This window comes from Choloepus didactylus, chromosome 2 (assembly GCF_015220235.1).
Source record: "Choloepus didactylus isolate mChoDid1 chromosome 2, mChoDid1.pri, whole genome shotgun sequence".
NCBI classification, from domain to species: Eukaryota; Metazoa; Chordata; class Mammalia; order Pilosa; family Megalonychidae; genus Choloepus; species Choloepus didactylus.
Genome location: NC_051308.1, coordinates 37,030,778 through 37,057,487, shown reverse-complemented (window position 1 = coordinate 37,057,487; position 26,710 = coordinate 37,030,778). Strand labels below are relative to the sequence as shown.

General features: G+C 36.9%; 1 protein-coding gene across 6 annotated transcripts in view; it reads left to right on the top strand.

Annotated features, from left to right (window-relative positions):
* Positions 1-26,710, top strand: part of DISP1 (dispatched RND transporter family member 1) — a 273,352-nt gene that overhangs the window by 39,264 nt on the left and 207,378 nt on the right. The window contains exon 6 of one of the 6 annotated variants that reach the window (XR_005214860.1): positions 4,419-4,641. The exons of the other annotated variants lie outside the window; for them this stretch is intronic. The gene's annotated coding sequence lies outside the window, so the exon portion shown is untranslated. Of the gene's footprint in view, positions 1-4,418; positions 4,642-26,710 lie in introns of those variants that run through there. 6 annotated transcript variants of the gene reach the window in all.

Sequence of the window (26,710 nt, the reverse complement as noted above, 5' to 3'; positions counted from 1 at the left end):
CCCTCTCTCTTTCCTCCTTCCTTACCCCCTTTGAATCCTGAGAATAAAAAGAATTGTATTCTCGCTGCCTGACAGGATACCTCTGCTGGGTCGGGGAATGGGTTCTGTGGTTCCTCGTTTCACAGGCTGTTTCATCCAATCTCCCTTTCTTTTTTCTAGGTATGCTCTTTGAATGACAATAATACTAGCATAGGATCTTCTCCTTATTGTCCTTCTATATTTTACTTGCTATTTGTGCGTATGTGTGTTTTGCAGTGCATCATTTAGTTTCCATCCTGATTTATTGTTCTCTGGTTACTTCTAAGATATTCTCTTTGTCTTTGGTGTTTGTGTAGTTTTTTTCCTGGTATGCCTCAGTAGGGTATGTTATGTTAGAGATTTCAAATCTAATGATTAATGTGTTTCATCATTGTGAAGATTTCTCAGCCATTATCTCTTCAAATATTGCCTGCCTCTATTCTCTGTCTTCTCTTCTCTTTTTTATTTTAAGCTGACATTCAAAAACAAAAATTAATAACCATTAATTAGTTATTGAGACATTAGTTATTGAGACTGACCAATCTCTCTAGGGCAACCATAGTCAGTTCATGCATACTGCTCTGATTTTCAGTTCCTGTCCTGTTTTTGGCCTCTGAATATTTCATTTCTTACTGTGTATTTAAGCATATTTTGTCATATTTCACCTAGCATTTTGAGAGGATAAGGGTGTCTTAGGTCTGGTTCTCCAGGGAATAGACTTTGAGGCAGAGATTTGCATGTAGGAAATGTATTAGGGAGTCTTTTGTCAACAGCATCTGAAAGGAGGTAAACGATTATAAACTAGGATAGGACAGAGGGAGAAGCGGACCCACAGTGCAGTCACAACTTCAGACAATCTTATCAGGGGCTCTGGAGCTGGGATTACCTTCAGAGATGTACCAAATCCAGGCATGGGGATCAGGACTTTGTACCTGTATGTTGACAAGTCATTGGCTGTAGGCTGCACCTACATCAGATTTGGGAAGGAGATATTCCCTTGAATCACCTAGGTGCCAAACATTCTTCCTCTGCCTCCATTTTGAAACAGTAGTCTTATATCTCTCTGATAGAGTCAATGACCCCTACCTTTCCTCGCAGGCTGGTCTCTTGGCCCAAGGAACTTGATGTGACTAGGCAACAACTGTAGTTTAAACTCTAATGGGATACTTTCTCTGTCCCCTGGTGGACTTCTGGGAACCAGGGCCTCTAGACTACAGAACCTAGAGTTATAGGAATGGGAACTGGTAGTGATGGTAAGAAGGAGTACTTCTTCTTCTCTTTGATTCAAGGATTCATGTAGTCTGTGTACTGGGGACACACCACCATATAGTGGTCATTTATTTAGTGTATATTTCACACACATGTGGATGGTGCCCCGTTCTTGTAGAACATTATTTCCTACCTAGCTCTTCTGCTGTGCCTTCAAAGTGCTGTCCCATCACTTTATCAGGCTGGCAGCTTATGGGCAGTACAGCGTGTTATAGGACAAGTAGATCCTGTGATTGTGTTCACATGCTTCCTGTGATCATGATCCCACACTTCAGTGCTCTAAAGTAGGTCCCTTGGTCTGAGGTGATGTTATATAGTATATTACAATGGTGGGTCATACACACTGTAAGTTATCAGATGATGGATAGTAGTGATGTGTTCAAAACCCTGCAGGCAGGAAAGACAAACCCATACCTTGTTTGTTGGTTCAAATTAAGATGATCCCTTTTAAGATTGGAGGAGGTCCAATGTAATCAACTTGCCACCAAGTGGCTGGTTTGTCTCTCTAAGTTATGGTACCATTTCAGGGACTCAACATTTGTCTCTGTTGTCAGCACGTTGGACCTTTGGCAGTGGCAATAAGTAGGTCAGCCTTGGTGGGAAGAGCCCATGATGTTGGGCCCGTGTATAGCCTCCATCTTTCCATTGTGGCTTCTCTGATCTACAACCCATTGTGCAAACTCTGGGGTGACTGATGATAGAAGCTGGCTGAGTTCAGCTAATTGAGTCCTGTCTGCTTGGTTGTTTGGTGTCTTCCATGGTGGGTGCTCTCTGGTGGGTATTAACATGTGGTACAAAGATCTTCACTGTGTGCTCGGTCATACACCTCCATCTCTTTTCTCCAGATCTCTTTGTTCCCAACCTTCCTCGTTCCAGGTTCCTGACCAACCAACCAACCATTTGCCACTTTCCATGAGTTACATATATTCTTAGTTCAGATTTCTTATTGATCAGGAAACTCTCTAATCCTTCCCAGGGCCATTACTGAGTGAGACAGTGAAGTTAGGAATCCAGCTTCAATTTGTATTCACATACTGAACTGACCCATTTGTCTACCAGTATTGGTCTTTTCCCTCCTCTGTAAGTTGGTAATTAGGGACTCCCATGTAGCCCTGTGTTTTAGCTGAAGAAGAGGTGTTGATGCAAAAATGAAAGATGACATGAGATTTTGTGCTGCCTGCTCATTCAGCTTCCTCTGTTCCTTCTTATGTTTGATCCCAGAAGTATCACTTCTGTTTTATGGTGGAGTGTTGTTGGAGTCATCTGATTGTATGGCTTGATGACTTTGACAGAACCCAGCTCACCATGGAAGCATGGCTGCATTGTCACTTTATGGCCATGGTCAGATGCTGTTTCTGCTAGGGCCCATGGTACTCCAGGATGTTTTTCTCATGGTGTATTGCTTTCCCATTACAGAAGGCATGGCTTGCTCCAGAACCCTTAGTCCTCATTGTGGTTCTCCTGTTGGGGCTTGCCCAATAAGTAAGTCAGGGTAGAATTCTCAAGTGTGGAATTCACTGCTTCCTAAATCAAAGAGGCTTACTAAATATATTTCTTTCTTAGTGATGGGAAATGCAGAGTGGAATACTTTTTCCTTTATTTTGGAGGTAGTAATCCTGCATACCCTAGATTACTGGACCTCTAGAAACTTTTAGGTATTGTGGACCTCATTCTTCACAAGGTGTATCTGCAATCGTTGGGGTATACATTTTACCAAGGCTTCCAACACACACACTGTTTCTTGCTTGTCTGGTCTTAATAACATGATGTCATTGATACAGTATTCCGTGTGATTTTCTGAGGCATGTTCAGATGGTTCAGGTGCCTTTGGATTATATTTTGATAGAGGCAGGAGTGTTAACCTAACTCATAAAAAACCCTAAATGTATTCTGCTCTTCATCTCATGGAAACTTGAACTGTCTCTGACCTTCCTCCTTGAAAAGGATGAAAAAAAGGCAACTGCTGGATCAGTGGCCAAATACTATGTCCCTAGAAGTTGTGTTGCTCTTTTCTATGGAGATACCACACCTGGTTTAGCAACTATAATTGTGATTACTTACTTGGTTGAATTTGCAGTTGTTCACTGTCATCCTCTAGGATCCATCTGGAATAAGTAGACGCCAGACTGGTGAATTAAAGGGGAAATGATGGGGACCTGTATGTAAAGGGCTTCAGGTCATCTGGGGAAGAACTGAAGGAATCATTACAGTATACACTTGCTGTGGTGTTGCAGGGTCCTTCTTCATGGGGACCTGGACTCTCAGTAAGTTCTGGGTCTGAGATTGACTCAGATCTAGAAACTGGGTAAGATTATGAATTTTGAGCAGGTGGCGTTGGGGGGCAGCTTCAGTCAGAGTCCTGTTCATCCATCCTTGATTTATTTTGGTTGTATAAATTAAATAACACCCTTGTTGGCTATCTTGCCTCTAGGTGCACCATGCTTTCTTAATCTCCATAGGTTTCTGTTTGTCATGCTTCTCTGGCTGCCTCTCTCACCTTGCTGCTCATTTTGATAAATGTACTCACCTTGCTTCTGACAGATAAGTGCTGCTACCTCTTCTCTTATTATTTTGAGATCTTGTCATCTCAGGAAACCCAGCTACCCAGCTCTTTTAGTAGTACCTCTTATCGTCAACCTGCCCTGTGAGGACAGCTGACACAATGCTTCTCAGCCCTTCTCACCAATGCATTCCTTATTGTTTGGGGAAAAAATGTAATGTCCCTTGGGCCTACCTGTGGAACATAGTTAGCAGGCAGCTTTTCCAGCCTTACCTGGTATACACTCTTCAGCATGCCCGCTTCTCAGAACCTTCCATTCCCTTACTTACTGTTTGCCACAGCAGTTCTGGCAATTCTCCCTCTTTAGTGTGGGCCTTCACTTTTTCCAAACTTAAGGGTCATTGTAGCAGCATAGCAGTATCATTTCCCAGGTCTCATCTGGATGTTAAATACTGTATTGTGGGCAACTGCTCCCAAATAGATAAGTTCTTCCTTATCCAACTTTATATTCCATCTCCCTTCATCCAGGATCATCAAGATCCGATCCTGCATATGCTCTTCTGGCTCCTACTGTACATACTGGCTAAGTCCTGCAGCTCCTTCAGCATATGATCTCTTTCCTCCTTAGCAGATTCAGCACTTTGCAAGCATGGCTACTTTGTGATTGATCTGGAGGCCACAAGGGGAGAAGGAGTTACATCCCAGATGACACAAGTTGTCTTGTAAGTCAAAGGCTTCTTCATCTTCTTCAGGTGAGGAGAAAAGCTGATTTCTGAAGGGTCAGATAGTTACCGTGAATCTGGAGATTTGAGGATTTTGAGCATATCATCCAGATGTCTGTAATCCCACATTTCAGGGTTCCATTCATGCCTTCCCAATCAGAACCTTACCCTTGGTGAAGCAGACTTGAGGGAGTTGAAAATTTAACCTGGAGCTCAGCTACCCCTGCATTATGTCTTGGACCTGAGCCTCAGTTTTTGCTGTGCTGTAGTTATCAGAGATGAGTTTTCTTTTATATGCTGCCAAGCTGGCCCTCTTACTTTTGTATTTTGCCTTCAGTTGGTGATTCATCATCCTCAGCCTTTCATTGTCTTTCTCCATTGCATCAATAGCACCTAGCAAGAACTGTCCAGTTCCATAGTCCTCATGATTACTGCTTTTCGGCTAAGTTATTAAAGCCTGGGGGTGACAGTAGTCTGCCTTCACCTTCTACCAGTATTTGTAATCCCATTCTTGTGGTATTTTGTCCAGATCACTACTGGTGAATGTTTTAACAGTTGTACTCCTACAGCCTGCCAGGGCTGCTAGTACTGTATCTCACACCAGTGTTAGGGTGCCTTGGGTGAAGGTAATTCCTGGAGCAAGTTTTGGTTGTGAGCCATTAGTAGCCAATGCTCCCAGTACCTCGGGGATTGAGACCTTAGGGGCAAGGTCTGGGTACACCATAGAGTCCACTACAGGGTTTTTTCAGGTGTTCTTGCCAGAAACAAAAACTAGCCCTAAATTGAAGAGCCTGAATTTTTACATGGGCTCTTTTTCCTAATAGGTAACAAGTTTGAATATGGTTTCTTTGAGTCATTAAAATCCTCATTTTAGTTGGAAGTTTCATTTTCAAAGAAGAACTGTATAAATTGTTAATCATATCCCTGAAATGAGAGATCATGATTTCGAGATAAACCTAGATATAATTGATTTATCACTTTCAGGAATGGATTCTACTCTTTAGTAATGGTGATACAATTTCTATTTTTGGGAAACTTTTAATAGGATGTCATTATTGCCAGCTTATTGAAAAAATAGTTTTTGAAGAACCAAGTCCTGCAGCTTCACTGGCATTCATGGAAGAGAAAAGCCAGAACACATGCTCAAAGCTAATATATATATATATATATTTTACAGTTTTTTAAGTTATTTTTCATATACTATAGAATTCACCCATTTAAAATATGCAGCTCAGTGGTTTTTGTATAGTCACATACTTGTGCAACCACCACCACATCTAATTTTTCAACACCCAAGAAGAAACCCTGTATCCATTCCTGTGCTTCTGCTACTTCCCCCCACCCCAGCCCCCAGCCTCTAGCCCTAGGCACTCAATAATCTACTTTCTGTCTTTATATTTGCCTATTCTTGACAATATGTGACCTACTGTGACTTGGTTCTTCACTTAAAGTTAACATATTTTTATTCCACTTTATATTAATCTTAATGGTAATTCTCTAACTTGTAATAAGGGAGAGATGGAATATTGCAGAACAAAACTGAAACTTCCAATACCTTATCTCTACTTCATGTCACTATTGCCTCATCAGCTGTGACTTGGTGAGGATTTTCTAGTTATGGGTAGCAATCATATTCTATCAATGAGGTGGCTTTGGTGCAATTGTTTGGGGGAATTAATCAGTAATGGATAAAGTGATTTCAGTGATTTGTTCATTTATCTGTTTATTTCTTCATTCAAATTCACTTTGTGGAAGGATAGAAATGGGATATCATATAAATTTCAACCTGCTTTCAGAAAGAACTGCATTCCAAATAATATTGTGTGTGTTTTCTCCTTTTTTTAAAAAAAAAAAAACAACTAGCTAGAACAGTGTAAGCCCATTTCTTCTTTGCCATCTCATTATAAAAGAAGAAAAGTGCCTATCATGATGATTGTTAGCTTAGAATCATTTATTGGCTGCTTACAATGTTAGGATACTATGCTGGGCATTCACAAGAATTATTCCTTATTTTTCTTAAAGCTTTGTCAAGTAGATGATAATTACCCTACTTTACAGGTAAGGAAAATGAAACTCAGATTTGAGTAACATGTGCATGACTTCTAAGTGACAGTCCAATTCAGATTTGTGCTGCCTTCAATGTTCATGTCGTTCTGGATGGTCATCTGTTTCCTGATTTTTCTTTTATTCCATATATTAGTGTTAACCACTGCATTGGGGATAAAGCTTCTGAGTAAGAGTTGGTCATGATTCAAATGATATCTTCATGAAAACTGATAGAGCTGTGTAGCTGCATGCTGTAAGCTCTATAGCAGTGTTCCTACTTAGTAGTGTGAATGAGGAGCTATATGGGCCCAAATTATTATCACATATCAATAATGTCTGTCTTTTATCTTTGTTTGTTTTTAAGGTGACCTTTATTGGGTGTTTATGATGTGCAAGCCTTTGTGCTAAACCCATTGTCTCATTGAAACCTTAAAACAACCCTGTGTAATAGGGACTTATTCTCATTTTCCAGATAATGTAGCTAGGGCTTCAATAGTTAAGTTACCTGCTCTAGCTTATACAGCTAAGAAAGAAAAGTTAGATTTGAACCCATGCATTCTGGTGCTTGAGCTAGCTTTCTTAATTCAATGTGGTACACTGGTTCTCTGTCCTTGAACATTTATAATGGTCTTTCTCATTTGTCTTTGGTGAACTTAGTCTTTCCTTCCATTCCTGTGCTGTTGTTCTTTACTAGTGTTTCTTATTGCCTCAAGTCCTGTCTTTCTGGTTTTGCTAGACTGGTGGATTGATATCAGTCAATTATGATTGTTGATAAATTGATTAATTGTACTGTAGTAAGAAATTTTGAAAGATGTCAAATGTGATCAAGCTGATAAAAAAAACTTCATTGTAAGTAGTTTTTCATTGTAAAAGTAATACATTCATTATAAACAAAGGGAAAATGCTGTTAAAACCTATTGGCATACTTCTTTCCTTTTTTCTTTAATTTTTAGATTTTCATTTGTAAATGCTTTTTAATCCTTAATTATCATGTGAAAGCAGTTATCCTCTTAAAGGAATTTTAGGCAGCATGAATAAGTGGAGAGAAATTATTTTAAGAGGATGCTGTGTTAAAAACTGCACTGTGTATATGCGAAGTCTCAAAGGTAAACATGATTTACTTTTAGGGTGAGGGCAGGAAAGGACTTGTTCCAGTCTAGTTTCTTTCCACTAATTCAGAAAGGCTTTGGCTCTTTGGGGGAAGATAAACCCAGAGGTAGAGGTCTGTATCTATTAGAAATATATATATATATATATATATATATATTTTTTTTTTTAATTCAGTTTTATTGAAATATATTCACAGACCATACAGTCATCCATGGTATACAATCAATTGTTCACAGTATGATCATATAGTTATGCGTTCATCACCACAATCTATTTCTGAACATTTTCCTTACATCAGAAAGAATCAGAATAAGAATAAAAAATAAAAGTGAAAAGAGAGTACCCAAACCATCCCCCCATCCCACCCTATTTGTCATTTAGTTTTTACTCCCATTTTTCTACTGATTTTTTTTTCAATTTTTTAACTTTGTTTATCAAAAAATTAAAAACAAACAGGCAAACAACAACCAAAAAAACCCCACAACATTTCAAACAAAGCAATGGATTAAGGAAAACAAATAACCTAAAATAACTACTTTGCTTCCAATATGTTCCTACCATACCCCAAGAAAATTAATAAACCATGTCCAAACAGAGGAGTAAGAAAAACAAATAATCTAAAATAACTACATTGCTTCCAACATGTTCCTACCACACCCCAAGAAAATTAACAACCCCTAAGAAAACAAAGGAATAAGAGAAAAAAAAAACCTAAAATAACTCTATTGCTTCCAACATGATCTTACTATATCCAAGAAAGTTTACAAACCATAATCATTCCTGAGCATTCCCATAACATTGAGATTACCCTCCATAGTTTATCTGTTCTTATTAGATTATCATTCCCCCTCCACTAATTGGTATCTCTAGGTCCCCTACCTTCTACAGTATAAAACATTGTACATTTTTCACAGAATTCACATTAGTGGTAACATACAATATCATTCTTTTTGTGCCTGGCTTATTTTGCTCAGCATTATGTCTTTTTTTTTGTTTTTTTTTTTTTGTTTTTTTTTTTAATCTTCATTTCATTGAGATATATTCATATACCACGCAGTCATACAAAACAAATCGTACTTTCGATTGTTCACAGTACCATTACATAGTTGTACATTCATCACCCAAATCAATCCCCGACACCTTCATTAGCACACACACAAGAATAACAAGAATAATAATTAGAGTGAAAAAGAGCAATTGAAGTAAAAAAGAACACTGGGTACCTTTGTCTGTTTGTTTCCTTCCCCTATTTTTCTACTCATCCATCCATAAACTAGACAAAGTGGAGTGTGGTCCTTATGGCTTTCCCAATCCCCTTGTCACCCCTCATAAGCTACATTTTTATACAACTGTCTTCGAGATTCATGGGTTCTGGGTTGTAGTTTGATAGTTTCAGGTATCCACCACCAGCTACCCCAATTCTTTAGAACCTAAAAAAGGTTGTCTAAAGTGTGCGTAAGAGTGCCCACCAGAGTGACCTCTCGGCTCCTTTTGGATTCTCTCTGCCACTGAAGCTTATTTCATTTCCTTTCACCTCCCCCTTTTGGTCAAGAAGATGTTCTCCGTCCCACGATGCCAGGTCTACATTCCTCCCCAGGAGTCATATTCCACGTTGCCAGGGAGATTCACTCCCCTGGGTGTCTGATCCCACGTAGGGGGGAGGGCAGTGATTTCACCTTTCAAGTTGGCTTAGCTAGAGAGACAGGGCCACATCTGAGCAACAAAGAGGCATTCGGGAGGAGGCTCTTAGGCACAACCATAGGGAGGCCTAGCCTCTCCTTTGCAGCAACCGCCTTCCCAAGGGTAAAACCTGTGGTAGAGGGCTCAACCCATCAAACCACCAGTCCCCTATGTCTGTGGTCATGTTAGCAACCATGGAGGTGGGGTAGGCGAATACCCCTGCATTCTCCACAGGCTCCTCAAGGGGGCACTGCATCTTTTTTTTTTTTTTCCTTGTTTTTTTTTTTTTTTTTTTAACTTTCCCTTCTTTTTTAAATCAACTGTATGAAAAAAAAGTTAAAAAGAAAACAAACATACAATAAAAGAACATTTCAAAGAGACCATAACAAGGGAGTAAGAAAAAGACAACTAACCTAAGATAACTGCTTAACTTCCAACATGTTCCTACTTTACCCCAAGAAAGTTACCTAATATAGCAACATTTCTGTGAACTTGCTCCTACTATATCCATCAGAAATTAACAGACCATAGTCATTCCTGGGCATCCCCAGAACGTTAAATAGCTTATCTGTTCTTCTTGGATTCTTGTTCCCCCTTCCTTAATTGCTCTCTATTGCTAGTTCCCCTACATTCTACATTATAAGCCATTTGTTTTACATTTTTCAAAGTTCACATTAGTGGTAGCATATAATATTTCTCTTTTTGTGCCTGGCTTATTTCACTCAGCATTATGTCTTCAAGGTTCATCCATGTTGTCATATGTTTCACGAGATCGTTCCTTCTTACTGCTGCGTAGTATTCCATCGTGTGTATATACCACATTTTATTTATCCACTCATCTGTTGAAGGACATTTGGGTTGTTTCCATCTTTTGGCAATTGTGAATAATGCTGCTATGAACATTGGCGTGCAGATATCTGTTCGTGTCACTGCTTTCCGATCTTCCGGGTATATACCGAGAAGTGCAATCGCTGGATCGAATGGTAACTCTATATCTAGTTTTCTAAGGAACTGCCAGACTGACTTCCAGAGTGGCTGAACCATTATACAGTCCCACCAACAGTGAATAAGAGTTCCAATTTCTCCACATCCCCTCCAGCATTTGTAGTTTCCTGTTTGTTTAATGGCAGCCATTCTAACTGGTGTTAGATGGTATCTCATTGTGGTCTTAATTTGCATCTCTCTAATAGCTAGTGAAGCTGAACATTTTTTCATGTGTTTCTTGGCCATTTGTATTTCCTCTTCAGAGAACTGTCTTTTCATATCTTTTGCCCATTTTATAATTGGGCCGTCTGTACCATTGTCATTGAGTTGTAGGATTTCTTTATATATGCAAGATATCAGTCTTTTGTCAGATACATGGTTTCCAAAAATTTTTTCCCATTGAGTTGGCTGCCTCTTTACCTTTTTGAGAAATTCCTTTGAGGTGCAGAAACTTCTAAGCTTGAGGAGTTCCCATTTGTCTATTTTCTCTTTTGTTGCTTGTGCTTTGGGTGTAAAGTCTAGGAAGTGGCCACCTAATACAAGGTCTTGAAGATGTTTTCCTACATTATCTTCTAGGAGTTTTATGGTACTTTCTTTTATATTGAGATCTTTGGTCCATTTTGAGTTAATTTTTGTGTAGGGGGTGAGGTAGGGGTCCTCTTTCACTCTTTTGGATATGGATATCCAACTCTCCCAGCCCCATTTGTTGAAAAGACCATTATGACTCAGTTCAGTGACTTTGGGGGCCTTATCAAAGATCAGTCGGCCATAGATCTGAGGGTCTATCTCTGAATTCTCAATTCGATTCCATTGATCTATATGTCTATCTTTGTGCCAGTACCATGCTGTTTTGGCAACTGTGGCTTTATAATAAGCTTCAAAGTCAGGGAGTGTAAGTCCTCCCACTTCGTTTTTCTTTTTTAGAGTGTCTTTAGCAATTCGAGGCATCTTCCCTTTCCAAATAAATTTGATAACTAGCTTTTCCAAGTCTGCAAAGTAGGTTGTTGGAATTTTGATTGGGATTGCATTGAATCTGTAGATGAGTTTGGGTAGAATTGACATCTTAATGACATTTAGTCTTCCTATCCATGAACATGGAATATTTTTCCATCTTTTAAGGTCCCCTTCTATTTCTTTTAGTAGAGTTATGTAGTTTTCTTTGTATAGGTCTTTTACATCTTTGGTTAAGTTGATTCCTAGGTACTTGATTTTTTTAGTTGCTATTGAAAATGGTATCTTTTTCTTGAGTGTTTCTTCGGTTTGTTCATTTCTAGCATATAGAAACATTACTGACTTATGTGCATTAACCTTGTATCCCGCTACTTTGCTAAATTTGTTTGTTAGCTCTAGTAGCGGTATCGTCGATTTCTCAGGGTTTTCTAGATATAAGATCATATCATCTGCAAACAATGACAGTTTTACTTCTTCTTTTCCAATTTGGATGCCTTTTATTTCTTTGTCTTGCCGGATTGCCCTGGCTAGCACTTCCAGCACAATGTTGAATAACAGTGGTGACAGCGGGCATCCTTGTCTTGTTCCTGATCTTAGAGGGAAGGCTTTCAGTCTCTCTCCATTGAGTACTATGCTGGCTGTGGGTTTTTCATATATGCTCTTTATCATGTTGAGGAAGTTTCCTTCAATTCGTACCTTTTGAAGTGTTTTTATCAAAAAGGGATGTTGGATTTTGTCAAATGCTTTTTCAGCATCTATTGAGATGATCAATTGATTTTTCCCTTTTGACTTGTTAATGTGTTGTAATACATTGATTGATTTTCTTATGTTGAACCATCCTTGCATGCCTGGAATAAACCCCACTTGGTCATGGTGTATGATTTTTTTAATGTGTCTTTGGATTCGATTTGCAAGTATTTTGTTGAGGATTTTTGCATCTATATTCATTAGGGAGATTGGCCGGTAGTTTTCCTTTTTTGTAACATCTTTGCCTGGTTTTGGTATTAGATTGATGTTCCTTCATAAAATGAGTTAGGTAGTGTTCCATTTTCTTCAATGTTTTGAAAGAGTTTGAGTAAGATTGGTGTCAGTTCTTTCTGGAAAGTTTGGTAGAATTCCCCTGTGAAGCCATCTGGCCCTGGGCATTTATTTGTGGGAAGATTTTTGATGACTGATTGGATCTCTTTGCTTGTGATGGGTTGGTTGAGGTCGTCTATTTCTTCTCTGGTCAGTCTAGGTTGTTCATATGTTTCCAGGAAATTGTCCATTTCCTCTACATTATCCAGTTTGTTGCCATACAGTTGTTCATAGTATCCTCTTATAATTTTTTTAATTTCTTCAGGATCTGCAGTTATGTCACCTTTTTCATTCATTATTTTGTTTATATGGGTCTTCTCTCTTTTTGATTTTGTCAGTCTAGCTAGGGGCTTGTCAATCTTGTTGATCTTCTCAAAGAACCAACTTTTGGTGATATGTATCCTCTCTATTGTTTTTTTGTTCTCTATGTCATTTATTTCTGCTTTAATCCTTGTTATTTCTTTTCTTGTATTTGGTTTAGGATTGGTTTGCTGTTCATTTTCTAGCTTCTTCAGTTGATCCATTAGTTCTTTGATTTTGGCTCTTTCTTCCTTTTTAATATATGCGTTTCGTGCTATAAATTTCCCCCTTAGCACTGCTTTTGCTGCATCCCATAGGTTTTGGTATGTTGTGTTCTCATTTTCATTCGTCTCTATATATTTAGCAATTTCTCTTGCTATTTCTTCTTTAACCCACTGATTGTTTAGGAGTGTGTTGTTTAACCTCCAGGTATTTGTGAATTTTCTAAGTCTCTGATGGTTATTGACTTCTAATTGTATTCCATTGTGGTCAGAGAATGTGCTTTGAATAATTTCAATCTTTTTAAATTTATTGAGGCTTGTTTTATGTCCCAGCATATGATCTATTCTGGAGAAAGTTCCATGAGCACTAGAAAAGTATGTGTATCCTGGTGATTTGGGATGTAATGTCCTGTATATGTCTGTTAAATCTAATTCATTTATCAGATTGTTTAGGTTTTCAATTTCCTTATTGGTCTTCTGTCTTGTTGATCTATCTATAGGAGAGAGTGATGTGTTGAAGTCTCCCACAATTATTGTGGAAACATCAATTGCTTCCTTTAGTTTTGCCAGTGTTTCTCTCATGTATTTTGTGGCACCTTGGTTGGGTGCATAGACATTTACGATTGTTGTTTCTTCTTGCTGAATTGCCCCTTTTATTAATATGTAGTGGCCTTCTTTGTCTCTCAAAACATCCCTGCATTTCAAGTCTATTTTATCTGAGATTAATATTGCTACACCTGCTTTCTTTTGGCTGTAGCTTGCATGAAATATTTTTTTCCATCCTTTCACTTTCAGTTTCTTTGTGTCCCTGTGTCTAAGATGAGTCTCTTGTATGCAACATATTGATGGTTCGTTTTTTTTGATCCATTCTGCGAATCTATATCTTTTAATTGGGGAGTTTAATCCATTTACATTCAACGTTATAACCGTGAAGGCATTTCTTGAATCAGCCATCTTATCCTTTGGTTTATGTTTGTCATATTTTTCCCCTCTGTCTATTAATATCCTTTATTGTACCCATACCGAATCTCTTTAGTACTGAACCTTTCCCCAGGTCTCTCTGTCCTTTCTTTGTTTCTCTGTGTGTAGGGCTTCCTTTAGTATCTCCAGTAGGGCAGGTCTCTTGTTAGCAAATTCTCTCAGCATTTGTTTGTCTGTGAAAAATTTAAGCTCTCCCTCAAATTTGAAGGAGAGCTTTGCTGGATAAAGTATTCTTGGCTGGAAATTTTTCTCACTCAGCATTTTAAATATATCGTGCCACTGCCTTCTTGCCTCCATGGTGGCTGCTGAGTAGTCACTACTTAGTCTTATGCTGTTTCCTTTGTATGTGGTGAATTGCTTTTCTCTTGCTGCTTTCAGAACTTGCTCCTTCTCTTCTGTGTTTGATAGTGTGATCAGTATATGTCTCGGAGTGGGTTTATTTGGATTTATTCTATTTGGAGTTCGCTGAGCATTTATGATTTGTGTATTTATGTTGTTTAGAAGATTTGGGAAGTTTTCCCCAACAATTTCTTTGAATACTCTTCCTAGACCTTTACCCTTTTCTTCCCCTTCTGGGACACCAATGAGTCTTATATTTGGACGTTTCATATTATCTATCATATCCCTGAGGTCCATTTTGATTTTTTCAATTTTTTTCCCCATTCTTTCTTTTATGCTTTCATTTTCCATTCTGTCATCTTCGAGGTCACTGATTCGTTGTTCAACTTCCTCTAGTCTTGTACTATGAGTGTCCAGAATCTTTTTAATTTGGTCAACAGTTTCTTTAATTTCCATAGGATCATCCATTTTTTTATTTAGTCTTGCAATGTCTTCTTTATGCTCTTCTAGGGTCTTCTTGATTTCCTTTATCTCCCGTACTATGGTCTCATTGTTCATCTTTAGTTCTTTGAGTAGCTGCTCTAGGTGCTGTGTCTCTTCTGGTATTTTGATTTGGGTGCTTGGGCTTGGGTTATCCATATCGTCTGGTTTTTTCATATGCTTTATAATTTTCTGTTGTTTTTGGCCTCGTGGCATTTGCTGAACTTGATAGGGTTCTTTTAGGATTTGTAGACCAATTGAAGTCCTTATCTCTAATTTATCAGATCTACAGCTTCGTGGAGTACACTTTCTCTAACTAACCAGCAGGTGGCGTCCATGAGCCACCTGTTCTTCACAAGCCAGTTCTCCCCTGCTTAGCCTTTTTGGTGAGTGGGGGAGTGAGTCTTGTGGGGTCCAATTGGTGTACCAAGCTTGTGTGTGTAGTTGGTGTTGCCCGCCCTGTATATGGGGCGTGTTTCTGGGCAGTCAGGGAGGGGGGGTGGCTCTAACAATCAAATCTCCCTGGTGATCCTAGAGTTTTAAAGCTGCTGCAATAGTCTAATCCTTCAGTTCAGTCCTGCCACAGTTTGTCTCTGCCACTGACCCACAAGTCCTTGGTATTGGCGTATGGCTCCAGAGACTTGCAAGTGGGCCCCTCTTCCAGGCCGTGCACCCCGGGTCCTCTGTTGAGGGATGACTGTGCTATGTCACAGGTGAGTGCCGTCCCCCTAGGGCAGTTCTGGGCTGCTGGGCTCTGTAGGGAGGCTCCCAGTCTGCTGAAATGATGGCTTAATGGGGCTTTGTTAATTCACACTGCTCTACCTTCCCAACTCTGGGACAATCAGCTGAGGTTGCAGGGAAGGCTAATGTCCACGCCCAGTTTTGTGGTGTGTGCCTGTTATTTGAAGCACTTCCGTCACACTGGGTTGTCTGGGGCAGTTCTGGGCTATGGGGCTGGCGATGGGCAGGAGTGTTTCCTGTCCACCAGGATGATGGCTGTGAGCGGACACCCCCCTTTTCTTGGGAAGTTGTGGTGTTTAGTGAATTTTCTCAGCCACTGGATTATTGCGTTTTGTCTCAGAGCTCTCCTAGTTCTGCTCTTGACTTGACCTGCCCAAATAGTAAGTCTTTGAAGCTTTCTGTATTGGCTTCTTAGAGTAATTGTTGTAGAAAAAGAAAAAAGGATTAAAAAAAAAAAAAGAAAAAAAAAAAAACAAAAAAACGGGCCCTCCTCAGAGATCTAATGGGTTATTGAAATGCTAATAGACAAAGCAACCAGGGCCATTAAGGAAAGGTCCACAGGGCAGAGAGATCAGCTTTTCTTCGGGATTTGCATATGCGCCTCAGGGCCCTTCCCCTTTCTATGTTCACCAGAACTCCAAAAATCCTCCGCTTTTATTTTGGAGTTTTTCGTGTTGTTTTTTTTCTATGCCTGTTTCCTCTCTGCTGGGCTGGCTGCTCTCAGATTCTCTGGTGTCTGGTCTCAGTCTATCTATGGTTGGATTTTGGATCAGTAGAATGAGTTCCCGATAAGGGCTGCCACTGCACTTCTCCCTTCTCCTTCCCGGAGCTGACAGCCCCTCCTCCCACGGGACCGAGCGTGGCAGGGAGGGGCGTGGGTCCCCTGGCCGCAAAAACTTACAGATTTCGCTGATCTCAGCAGTTCCACGTTTTCATGAGTGTTGTATGAAGTATGCCCAAAGTCAGATTGCTCTGTGGTGTCCAGTCCACGCAGTTCCTGGCTTTCTACCTACTTTCCTGGAGGAGTAACTAAAACATACAGCTCACCAGTCTGCCATCTTGCCCCGCCTCCCTAGAAATATATTTTTGAGCATTGAGTACAGGCGAATATGTATCCCATTCTTGACCAGCTCCTTTCAGAATCTGTACATTGTTGTACCTTAGCATGTATGTGCCTAGAAGGTGGGCTTTCCTTCCTTTCTTCCTTTCCTGGCTGAGTACATGCTGCAATTCCCTATAGCTCAACTTTTCCTTTTTTCTCAATATTCCTGGATATATTCAGTAAGTTTCCTGGCATACTTGTAGATGTTCTAGTATTTGGTAATAGTTACTTAAGAAAATCCCTTCCCTGGAATTTTGTAGTATATTCCTATGTAACCTCTTATGGAAAGTTACAGATATGGAAGTATTTCATTGGAAAACATAAAGGCTAATAGAGGCTTCATTTATGCTCCTTCTTTTAGCCTACTTTTGTAGGCTAAATGAACTCAATGGTTCATTAAAAACAGCAAAAACTTGTAATATTTGACCTGTTCTCCATATTTTGTTCTTGAAGTAACTCTTGCATGTTTTAGATAGGCTAGGTTTTCGAATAGAATCATTGATGAGCAATTTGAAAGTATTTATCCAAACATTTTGTAGTTGTTCTTTCCACGCTTTTATTACAAGCAATTTGAAGTACCCTTAGTTAAAATTTAGTAGGGTTGGTTGATGGGTGTTGAGTATTTTTGCCCTTCAGATATAGAAACAAGAAATTAAAAATTAGTCTGTATAGGGGGTGATTGTTCATAATAATAAAAAAGAACAGTATGCATGTGGTATTAAAATTTCATGGGGAATGCAGTTGGGAAAAAAATGTCTAAAAAGGCATTTTAAGGGAGTGGTTAAAAAAAAGTTGAGGAACAACCATACTTCTAGTGTGATATCTAGTGTATAGATAGTACTTTAAAGCAGCACCACTTATTAATAAGATAAGCATTATCTCCTAATTCCTATATACTGTGTATTTTTATATTTATAGATGCTAACCTCCCTTACTGGCAAAATATCTGCTCTCATTCAGTGGAACATCCTGCAATAATAAAGCATGTATTGATTTCATTTCCCAAATTTGCATAGTAACCTTGTGATTAGAGTTTGTAACAGTTTTAAAATTTGTTTTTCTTATTTATGAGAGATAACTATTATACTCGTCATTAAAAAAACAAAAACAAAAACAAAAAAACAAAAAGCCTCAGAAGACTTTGAAGTGAAAATAAAAAGCCCTTTCCTACCAGCCTTCTGAGTCTGACTTATCAGAGAAATCACTGTTAACATTTTCTTGCATGTCTTTGCAGAATTGTCTTGCAATTTGGCTTTTTAATGTAGTAATGAATTTTGGATCTCTATCAATATAAGTACACATAGATACCTCATATATTTTTTTAGTGGCAACATAATAAACAATCTTGAAACTTCTTAAAGGATGGAATAACCAAGCCTACCACACATTTGTTTTTGAGCAGTGCTCTGGGAACAATAATGCTATAAGGTAGCATATCTAATGCTACACAATAGTATTACTTTGATATGGAAATTGAATGTTGTAACATAAAATTTAAGCTTTTAGAATTATTGAATGCATAATATGTTATTATCTAAAAGATGAAGCAAGTGCTCTGACATGTGCATATATGTATTATGTTCATTTCTTAAGCACCTTTGTCTGAATAGGAAAGCTTTTACTTAGTATTGTATAAGACTTAATAATTCTTCATTCTTGATATTTTAAACCTTTAATTAGGTTTCACTGATTATATGGTTAAATGTTTTGTCAAACACAGGCATACTATTTTTTTCTCTTTGAAATGTGGAGCTTGACAGAAATGCAGATCAAATGAATTGAAGTTATAAGGATGTTTCATGAAAAAAATCAAGCATTATTTCAAGTTTTCTCATAAAATTGTAGAAGTATTTGCCATGGAAAAATATTTCTGAAGATTCAATATGTATTAATTTTAGAAATCAAAATTAAGTATCATTTATTGATCTGGTAGGGTTTTTAACCTAATTGTGAAATAAATAGAACTTAGCGACAATTCAAATAAATAAATTGGCTATCTTTTTGCTATTTTCCATATGTATTTCACTGCAGGGAAAATGTCATGTTTAATAGAAAACCATATGATGAATTTATTATCCTAGACTTTTTGTGTTTTTTTTACCTTTCGTATGTATCATCGTGTAATTCTGGCAGTGTGCACTTTTTATGCTTCATTTAAAAATCAATTTAAAGTATAAAGATACAACTGATTTTGTACAACAGAATAGTTTAGCAAGGAATGGAGAAGTCAGAAGTTTGAAAGAACTTTCCTAAGAATTACTGTCTCATTTCCTAAATGTTTAAGTTTAGAAATATGCTGTTGATTTCATCTGCCAAGACAGTGCCAAGAGAGAATCATTTTAGTAATTGTGGTCTGCTCTTAAAAGGATTGTAAACTTAGGACTTTTTATTTTGATATAAAAGTTTTCTTTTAGATACTATTTGACTATTTTTATTGATTGAAATCTTATGTACATGAACTATACTTGAATAATCTAATCTAGAGATTATAGGCTAGGTAGATATCACTGGCCAAGTTAGAAGATACCTATATCATAATACTAAGATGCAGGTTGAAAAGTATCAGCTTATCTTCCATAGAAGTCTGAGGATGTAAGAAGAACCATCAATCTGCCTCAAGAGGAGAGAGGCAAACTGTGTTCTTAAAATTACTGTGTTCATTTTTCTTACTGTGATCAATACTAGTTTCATTTAAGTTTATCCAACAAATCTATTTAATGAGCATGCTTTTTTATTTAGAAAGTTATATTTATTTACAAATAGTTGATATCTTTATATTTTATTGATAAAATATTGATAATGGTAACACTTGGCATATACAAAATATAATAATGTGTGTATGGGTGACTGTTGGGATGTTTTAACTTTCTGTTGGTGTTAGAAAAGTGTTCTTTCTGCCTGAAAGAAACATCTTTGAAGTATCAGGAGGGAAATGAGAGTTGGGATAAGAGGGACTGGATTTTTAGACATCTAGTTATTATTTTTGACATCTGGTCTTGGTGCCTAAGGAATTTTGAACCTTACAATACCCTTACTCTGCTAATTATCTTTGGTACCTGAGGAATTGGAGTAGTTTTTGTTCCTTTCCCAATTCTGTTGTCCAGGAAAGAGGTCTGAGAATTCAAACTCTAGTTTGAGTTTGATATTTCACAAATCAAGGCACTCAAATCCACATTTCATTTATGGCTATATGCAGTCCTTTAAAGCCTTTTGGGATATTTCTTAGTACTTTGGTCATTTAAAGTCTCCAGATAGCCTAATAAAAAAATGAAATCTATGAATTCACTGAGGCATCTATTAAACAAAATTTATCAACTCTACAAAACAAAACAAAAGGAGAAAAGTCATCATCTGTTGTATTGAAATACAGCTATGGTGGAAGGGTTAAACAGAATAATATTTGTCCTTTCAGGTGTTACCGTTTTAGAGGGAGACTAATAACTAAGCATTCTTTTTTTAAAACCTTATGCCTTCCCTCTTTTCCCAAATAACTGGTACTCTTACAAATATAGTGTCTGGTGGGAAATTGCTTTATGTTCAAGATATAAAACAGCAACCAATGGTAACAGTTTTATATATATATATGTGTGTGTGTATTTTCCAAAATATGCTTCATGGGACCCTAGTCTTGTGAGATGTTCTTCTAGAATATAGTACTGTAATAATAAGTTGAGGAAAATTGCATAATACTGCCTCTCCTAACAGACACACATGCATGTGTGGACACACATGCTTTGGAGAGTCATAGTATTATGTTATGTTAATGGTACTAAGAAGTCCTGCAATAATAAAAATCCATTTAACTTTGTTTTAACTCAACGTTTCCTACATTTGTTTGAACTCCCAGATCTTTTTTCCCTTTAATACCAGTTGGTTATCTGAGGCATCCTCTTTGGGAAATAATGCTATACACTCTGACAGTATAATAATAGTAGATCTGTTGTTTTGATGAAGTTTCAGAATAATGAAACTTTTTAATTCCATCAAAAATTATTGTACCATTATTAGTTCATAAATAGTTAATAAATGGCTTTTAGGAATGAAACCTAGAAATTGTTAGAAATTTAAGGTGCATTGTATCTTGCTTGAATTTATATGCCACAGTACCTTGCATTTACAAACATACTACTTACAAAGGACTTTCAGTCACTTCATATGTAATGATAAAATAGTAAATTATTAATTCCAGCTAATTGGGGTGGTGTGTGTGTGTGTGTGTGTGTGTGTAGCCATGTGAATCCAAAAGACTATTAAAAAATTAAAGAATAGTTTTTAAAGAAATGCAGTTTTATCACTGTAAATACTGCATCTAAACTTAGACTAACAAAATACTCTGAAGTGAGAAATTCTAGTTGGAAATTCTTTAAAGAGTAAGTAACAGTGACTTGTAACTAGTTCCGCTGCAAATAAATAGGTACTTCTGAAATACCTGAGATTATTTTAAAACTTTTCTTTCAAAGGTATAGCTTTTATTACAAAAAGCTTATTTACACTAGTTGCTTGCTAAACCATTTCTTTTTAGAGTAGCTAATTCTTAATATGGTGTGTCTTATAAAATCTTGGTTAGTTTATTGGTCTGTATCCTAATTAAGAGTAGAATGAAACCTGGAAATAAGGCAGGAAGAGATCTCTAATGGTGAAGAAGGAAAAAATAAAAAACAAAACAGTTTTTTGAGCAGTAATAAAAATAGCAAACAAGAACCAGACATTGCCTATTATACCTAAAATGAGTAATTAGTAATTGATAAACCCAAAGAAAAGGCATCTGCTTGTGAATTCTGTAAAAGTCCAGATTAAAGACTAAAAAGTTTTGAATCACAGTAACATTCAAAGACAAAGTAAAAAATGAAAATATACTGGAAAATAAAGGTGAGATTAATAGTAATAGTCGCAGCAACTGAGATGTTACATGTGAGGGAGGCCTGAAGCAGATGACATTCTGCAGAAGAGTCAGCAGCAAAATCAGAAGAGTGGTGTCACTATCATTGTTACTACTGATACTGGTATATTACACTGCTGATGAGGTGTGGTGTTGGGGCCAGAAAAGATGTCCATCAAATTGCAGGAGCTCTTAAAAGTACCACTTTTTTGCATGTGAAGTGGTTGTCAGTCGTATCTGTGGTTCTTAATAGGTTTTAATGGAGTTGAGGTGCTGAGATCTCCTCTGCCCTTTTGCTTCCTTTTGATACTTTATATTTTCTCTTGGTATAAGAAAGTAAAGTAGTATCATCCCCTTGTCTAGAAATGGGAAACTTAAGGTGAAGAATAAATGACTTGTGCAAGAAATGAAAGGAAAGAGGCTTTCAAGTGGAGCTTAGAATCCAGGGGTTTGCTATTTTCACAGGGAAAAATATGGCTAATTGAGCAGGTTTTCTGAATTTAACTTTTTTATGCTTGATTCTACATTTAGATATTCAATCTTTGAAGTATTGTCTATATCAGTGTTGACTAATCTGCCTTTAGCTATATAATGTATAACTGACCCAGCCTTTTCTTTTAAGAAAATCCTTGATATATTAGATCCTTAAAGCAAAATCTAACATTTGGTATTGATTAGTGTTGTAACCAAACCAAAAACATTTTAATGGTTGATCCCAGAGTATTTTGAAGTTAGGGTAACTTTGCAGGGAGGCTATTTAGGCTATACCATCAGTTACAAATAGGCCATGAGCCAGTTTTCAAAGCTGTTTTTAACTAAGATACTGAGATTTTTCAGAGTACAGAAAATGCATTATATGACACTCTGCCATGTAGAAAGGAAACAAATGATTGCACTGAGATTTGTATTGATAATTGTATTTCTAAGTGAGTAGTGTAAGATTTTTGAAGTGGGGTTTAGAATAACTTCCCAGTGTGTTCAATAATTGCTTTATTTTCGTTGTAGATCACAAAACAGGTGTTCTGATATAAAAAAGAATGGGAATCGCTGGACAATAATTAAAACTTCAAATTTCAAATTTAAAATTTAATTGACCTGACTAAAATGGGATGCTTCAACTTTTTGACTGGCATTTCAAAAAAAATGCTAATTGTCATTTATCTATTGATAAAATAATGACTATTGTTTGGTGACTAAAAAGTTAAAATCTCCATTTACAACACCAAGTTGTCTGTTTTTGGCAAGGCAAAAGAGTTTAGCAAAAAGGTTTTTTCTTTTAAATATTCAAACTAATTTACTTTGCTTGTGATAAATAGCAGAGACACAATTAAGTATTAATATGTGCATTGAAAGTTCATTTTGCACTTCATTTGTTGTGCTTAAAAAAGAGAAAGAAATGAAAGATAGAATAATTAGATTGTTACTAAATACAGTCTAATGGTTTATATATGTGCTTTGACATTTAATCATAGACTGCTCCTTGCAAGGACTCTTTTAAAAATCTCAAGGTAAGTATTTCTTATTCAAAGTTAGATTGATTTATCTTATTTTCAGTGTAAGATAAAAGTCTTAAACTCTTAACTTCTGTTAGATTTGTTTTCAACATGTGTTTTTGAAACTTGTAGATTTGCAATATTATTTTCTTTAGTACAGTAAGCATTTCTTAATATTCTGCTTTTTGAGTTTCTGGTAATTTGAGTAATATGTTTACATAATTTTGAATTATATTTATCATGACTATGAACTGATTTATTCACGTGTATGTAGTGTGTTTTGATCTAACTGGACCTCAACAAGAGAATTTAATGCTAGTTCTATAATTAGTTAAAAATTTTGAAGCCTTACTCTGTACTTTTTTTCTTTATTTTATGCCACTTTTTGGGTGGAAATTGTGTTTTGGGGTATATTTTGAAATGTATGAATCACTATCTTGTAATTATGATATGCTTCATTATTCAGAATAAGTCACAGTGAATCTGAATTTTTGATGACTAGTCAGTGTCCTTCATTGATTATTTTATATTTCAAAGGCAGAGACTCAGGTAAAATATAAATTTAATTCAGGTTTTATTTGTAGAATTTTTGAAAATGCATCTTAAATGTTGGTTCCTACTAGTTTACTTTTTAATTTTGAAAAGAATTCAGTTTAGTTCAAAAGTAAATTTGTAGCTTATTAACTTGTTTCTTTTTTAAAGCAGTTTTGTTGAGATACATTCACATACCATACAATCCATCCAAAGTGTGCAATCAGTGGCCTTTAGTATAGTCACTGAGTTGTGCACTCATCACTAAAATCAACTTTAGAATATTTTCATTACTCCAAAAAGAAAAACCCCATAAACTCAGCAGTCTACTCAATTCCTGTATTCTTCCCCAGCCCTATATAACCACTAATCTAATTCTGTCTCTATAAATTTATTTATATTTACATTTTATATAAGTGGAATCATGCAATATGTAGTACTTTGTGTCTTGTTTCGTTCACTTAGCATAATGTTTTTTAAAAATTGTTTTTTTTTAAATTAGGGAAGTTATAGGTTTATAGAAAAGTCATCTAAATACATCGTTCCCATATAACCCCCTATTGCATTAGTATCACACCTTTGTTACAATTGATGAAAGAATATTAAAATTTTCTTCTAATTATAGTCCATAGTTTATATTTGGTGTATTTTTACCTACATGCCACCCTGTTATTAACACCTTGTAATAGTGATGTACATTTGTTATAATTCATGGAAAAACATTCTTATGTTTGTACTAATAACCACAGCCACTGTCCACAACAGGATTCACTGTGTTATACAGTCCCATGTTTTATCTTCTAACTTTCCTTGTAGTAACATACATGACCCAAAACTTCCCCTTTCAGTAACGTTCACCAACATAATTCAGTGCTTACAATAATGTGCTAGTACCACCACTATCCATTTTCAAACATTTACGATAAGCCCAAATAGAAATTCTGCTGAGCACACTTTCTCTACCCTCATTCTATCTCCTGACAATCTATATTCTAGATTCTGACCCAATGATTGTTTATTATAATTAGTTCATATCCATGAGATCATACTTTATTTGTACTTTTGTGTCTGGCTAATTTACTCAACATGGCGTCCTCAGGGTTCATCCATGTTGTCTCATGCATCTGGACTTCATTTCTTCTTACAACTGAATAATATTCTATCATACGTATATACCACATTTTGTTTTTTCATTCATTGGTTGATGGACACTTGGATTGTTTCCATCTTTTCTCAGTTGTGAATAATGCTGCTATGAACATTGGTGTGCAAATGTCTGTCTGAGTCTCTGCTTTCAGTTCTGAGTATATACCAAGTAGTGGGATTGCCAGTCGTAAAGCAGCTCTCTACTTAGCTTCCCGACGAACTGCCAAACTGTCTTCCACTGTGGCTGCACCAATTTACTTTCCTACCAGCAGTGAATGAGTGTTCCTCTTTCTCCACATCCTCTCCAACACTTACAGTTTTCTATTTTTTCAATAGTGGCCATTCCAGTAGGTGTGAAATGATTATCTCATAGTGGTTTTCATTTGCATTTCCCTAATAGATGGTGATGTTGAGCATCTTTTCTTGTGCTTTTTAAGCCATTTGTATTTCCTCTTTGGAAAAATGTCTGTTCAAGTTCTTTGCCCGTTTTTTAGTTGGGTTACTTGTCATTTTTATTTTTGAATTGTAGGATTTCTTCATATATTCTGGATATCAAACCCTTAGCAGATATGTGGTTTCCAGATATTTTCTTCCATTGAGTTTACTGCCTTCTCATTTTCTTGACATAGTCCTTTGAAGCACAAAAATTTTTAATTTTGAGGTGGTCCCCTTTATCTATTTTTTTCTATTGTTCCTTTTGCTTTGGGTGTAAAGTCTAAGAAACCGTTTCCTGAAACAGGATCTTGGAGTTGCATCCCTATATTTTCTTCGAGGAGTTTTATGGTTCTGGCTCTTCTATTTAGCTCTTTGATCCATTTTGAGTCAATTTTTTTTCACTTTTTTTTTGTGAACTTTAACATATATACATTACAGTGATAACTTTCAAAGTACAATTTCACAAGTAGTTGGAGAGCAAATTTCAAAGAATGTCGTGGGTCACAGTTCTACAATTTCAGCCATTTCCATTATTGTAAAATATAACATATACAGAAAGGTGTCAACTCTTGATATACAGCTCAACAAGCAGTTATATAGGTAATTTCAAAAATTGTTATGAATTACAGTTCCACAGGCTCCATCCCTTCCCATTTATGCAATAGAAAGTATATACAGAAAGGTGAAGACCTTCAAGGTACAATTTACCGAGCAGCTATAGAGCAAACCCAAAGGATGATATAGGCTACAGTTCCACCGTGTCATTTACCCCCTTCCAGCCATTCCAATACCCCAGCATCCAAAAAAATATATATAATTATATAAAATTTCAGTATTCTTAGACCTTTGCTAAATCTTACCTTGACTGTTACTACCCCTTCCTCTCACTTAATCTCTTTTTCTGTCTTTAGGGGTGTCTAACTTGTTCATATTGAAAGGGGGTGTCGACAGTATGAGAAGGGGGCTGCATCTAATTGTTGATCTTAAAGAGGCTGTTGCCTCTGGGTTTTAGGACTTGTCTGGTATAGGAACATTCTGGTGGAATTAAGTTTCTGAAAGATAAAAGTTAGTGAATGAATCTTTTATAGAGTCTCAAGTAGGGACCGAGGTATTTGATGACTACTTTTGGTAAGAGCATGGCACACTGTGGCCATTTGGGATGTTTAGGTGGAGCTTGCATAAGAAAAACCTCCAGGATAGCTGTGATCTCTGTTTGTGATCTCTCAGCCACTGTGACCCAAGCTTGTTACCTTTCTTTTTCCTCGCTGTTGGTAAAGTAGGCATTTTCAATCCCTCGCTGCCAGGGCCAGGTTCATTCCTGGCAATCAGGTCCCACGTGGCAGGGAAATTCATTCCCCAGTGTGTCATGTCCTCATGGGGGTGGGGAGGTTAATGAATTTATTTGCTGAGTTGGGTTTAGAGAGAGAAAGGCCACATCTGAGCAACAAAAAGCTTCCCTGGAGGTGCCTTGTAGGCATAGTTATAGGAGGGCTTAGCCTCCTATTTACAACCCTATATTTCACAAGACCAAGACTCAAGTTGAGGACTTGATTTAATAAGTATTGGGTTCCTAATGTCACTTAATATATATTCTATCCCAAGATAAATGGTCAGTTTTTTACATTATCTTCACTTAGTTGTACAATCATCATTACTATCACTTTAAACAATTATAGCATAATTCATCATGGAGCTCTTATCAGCT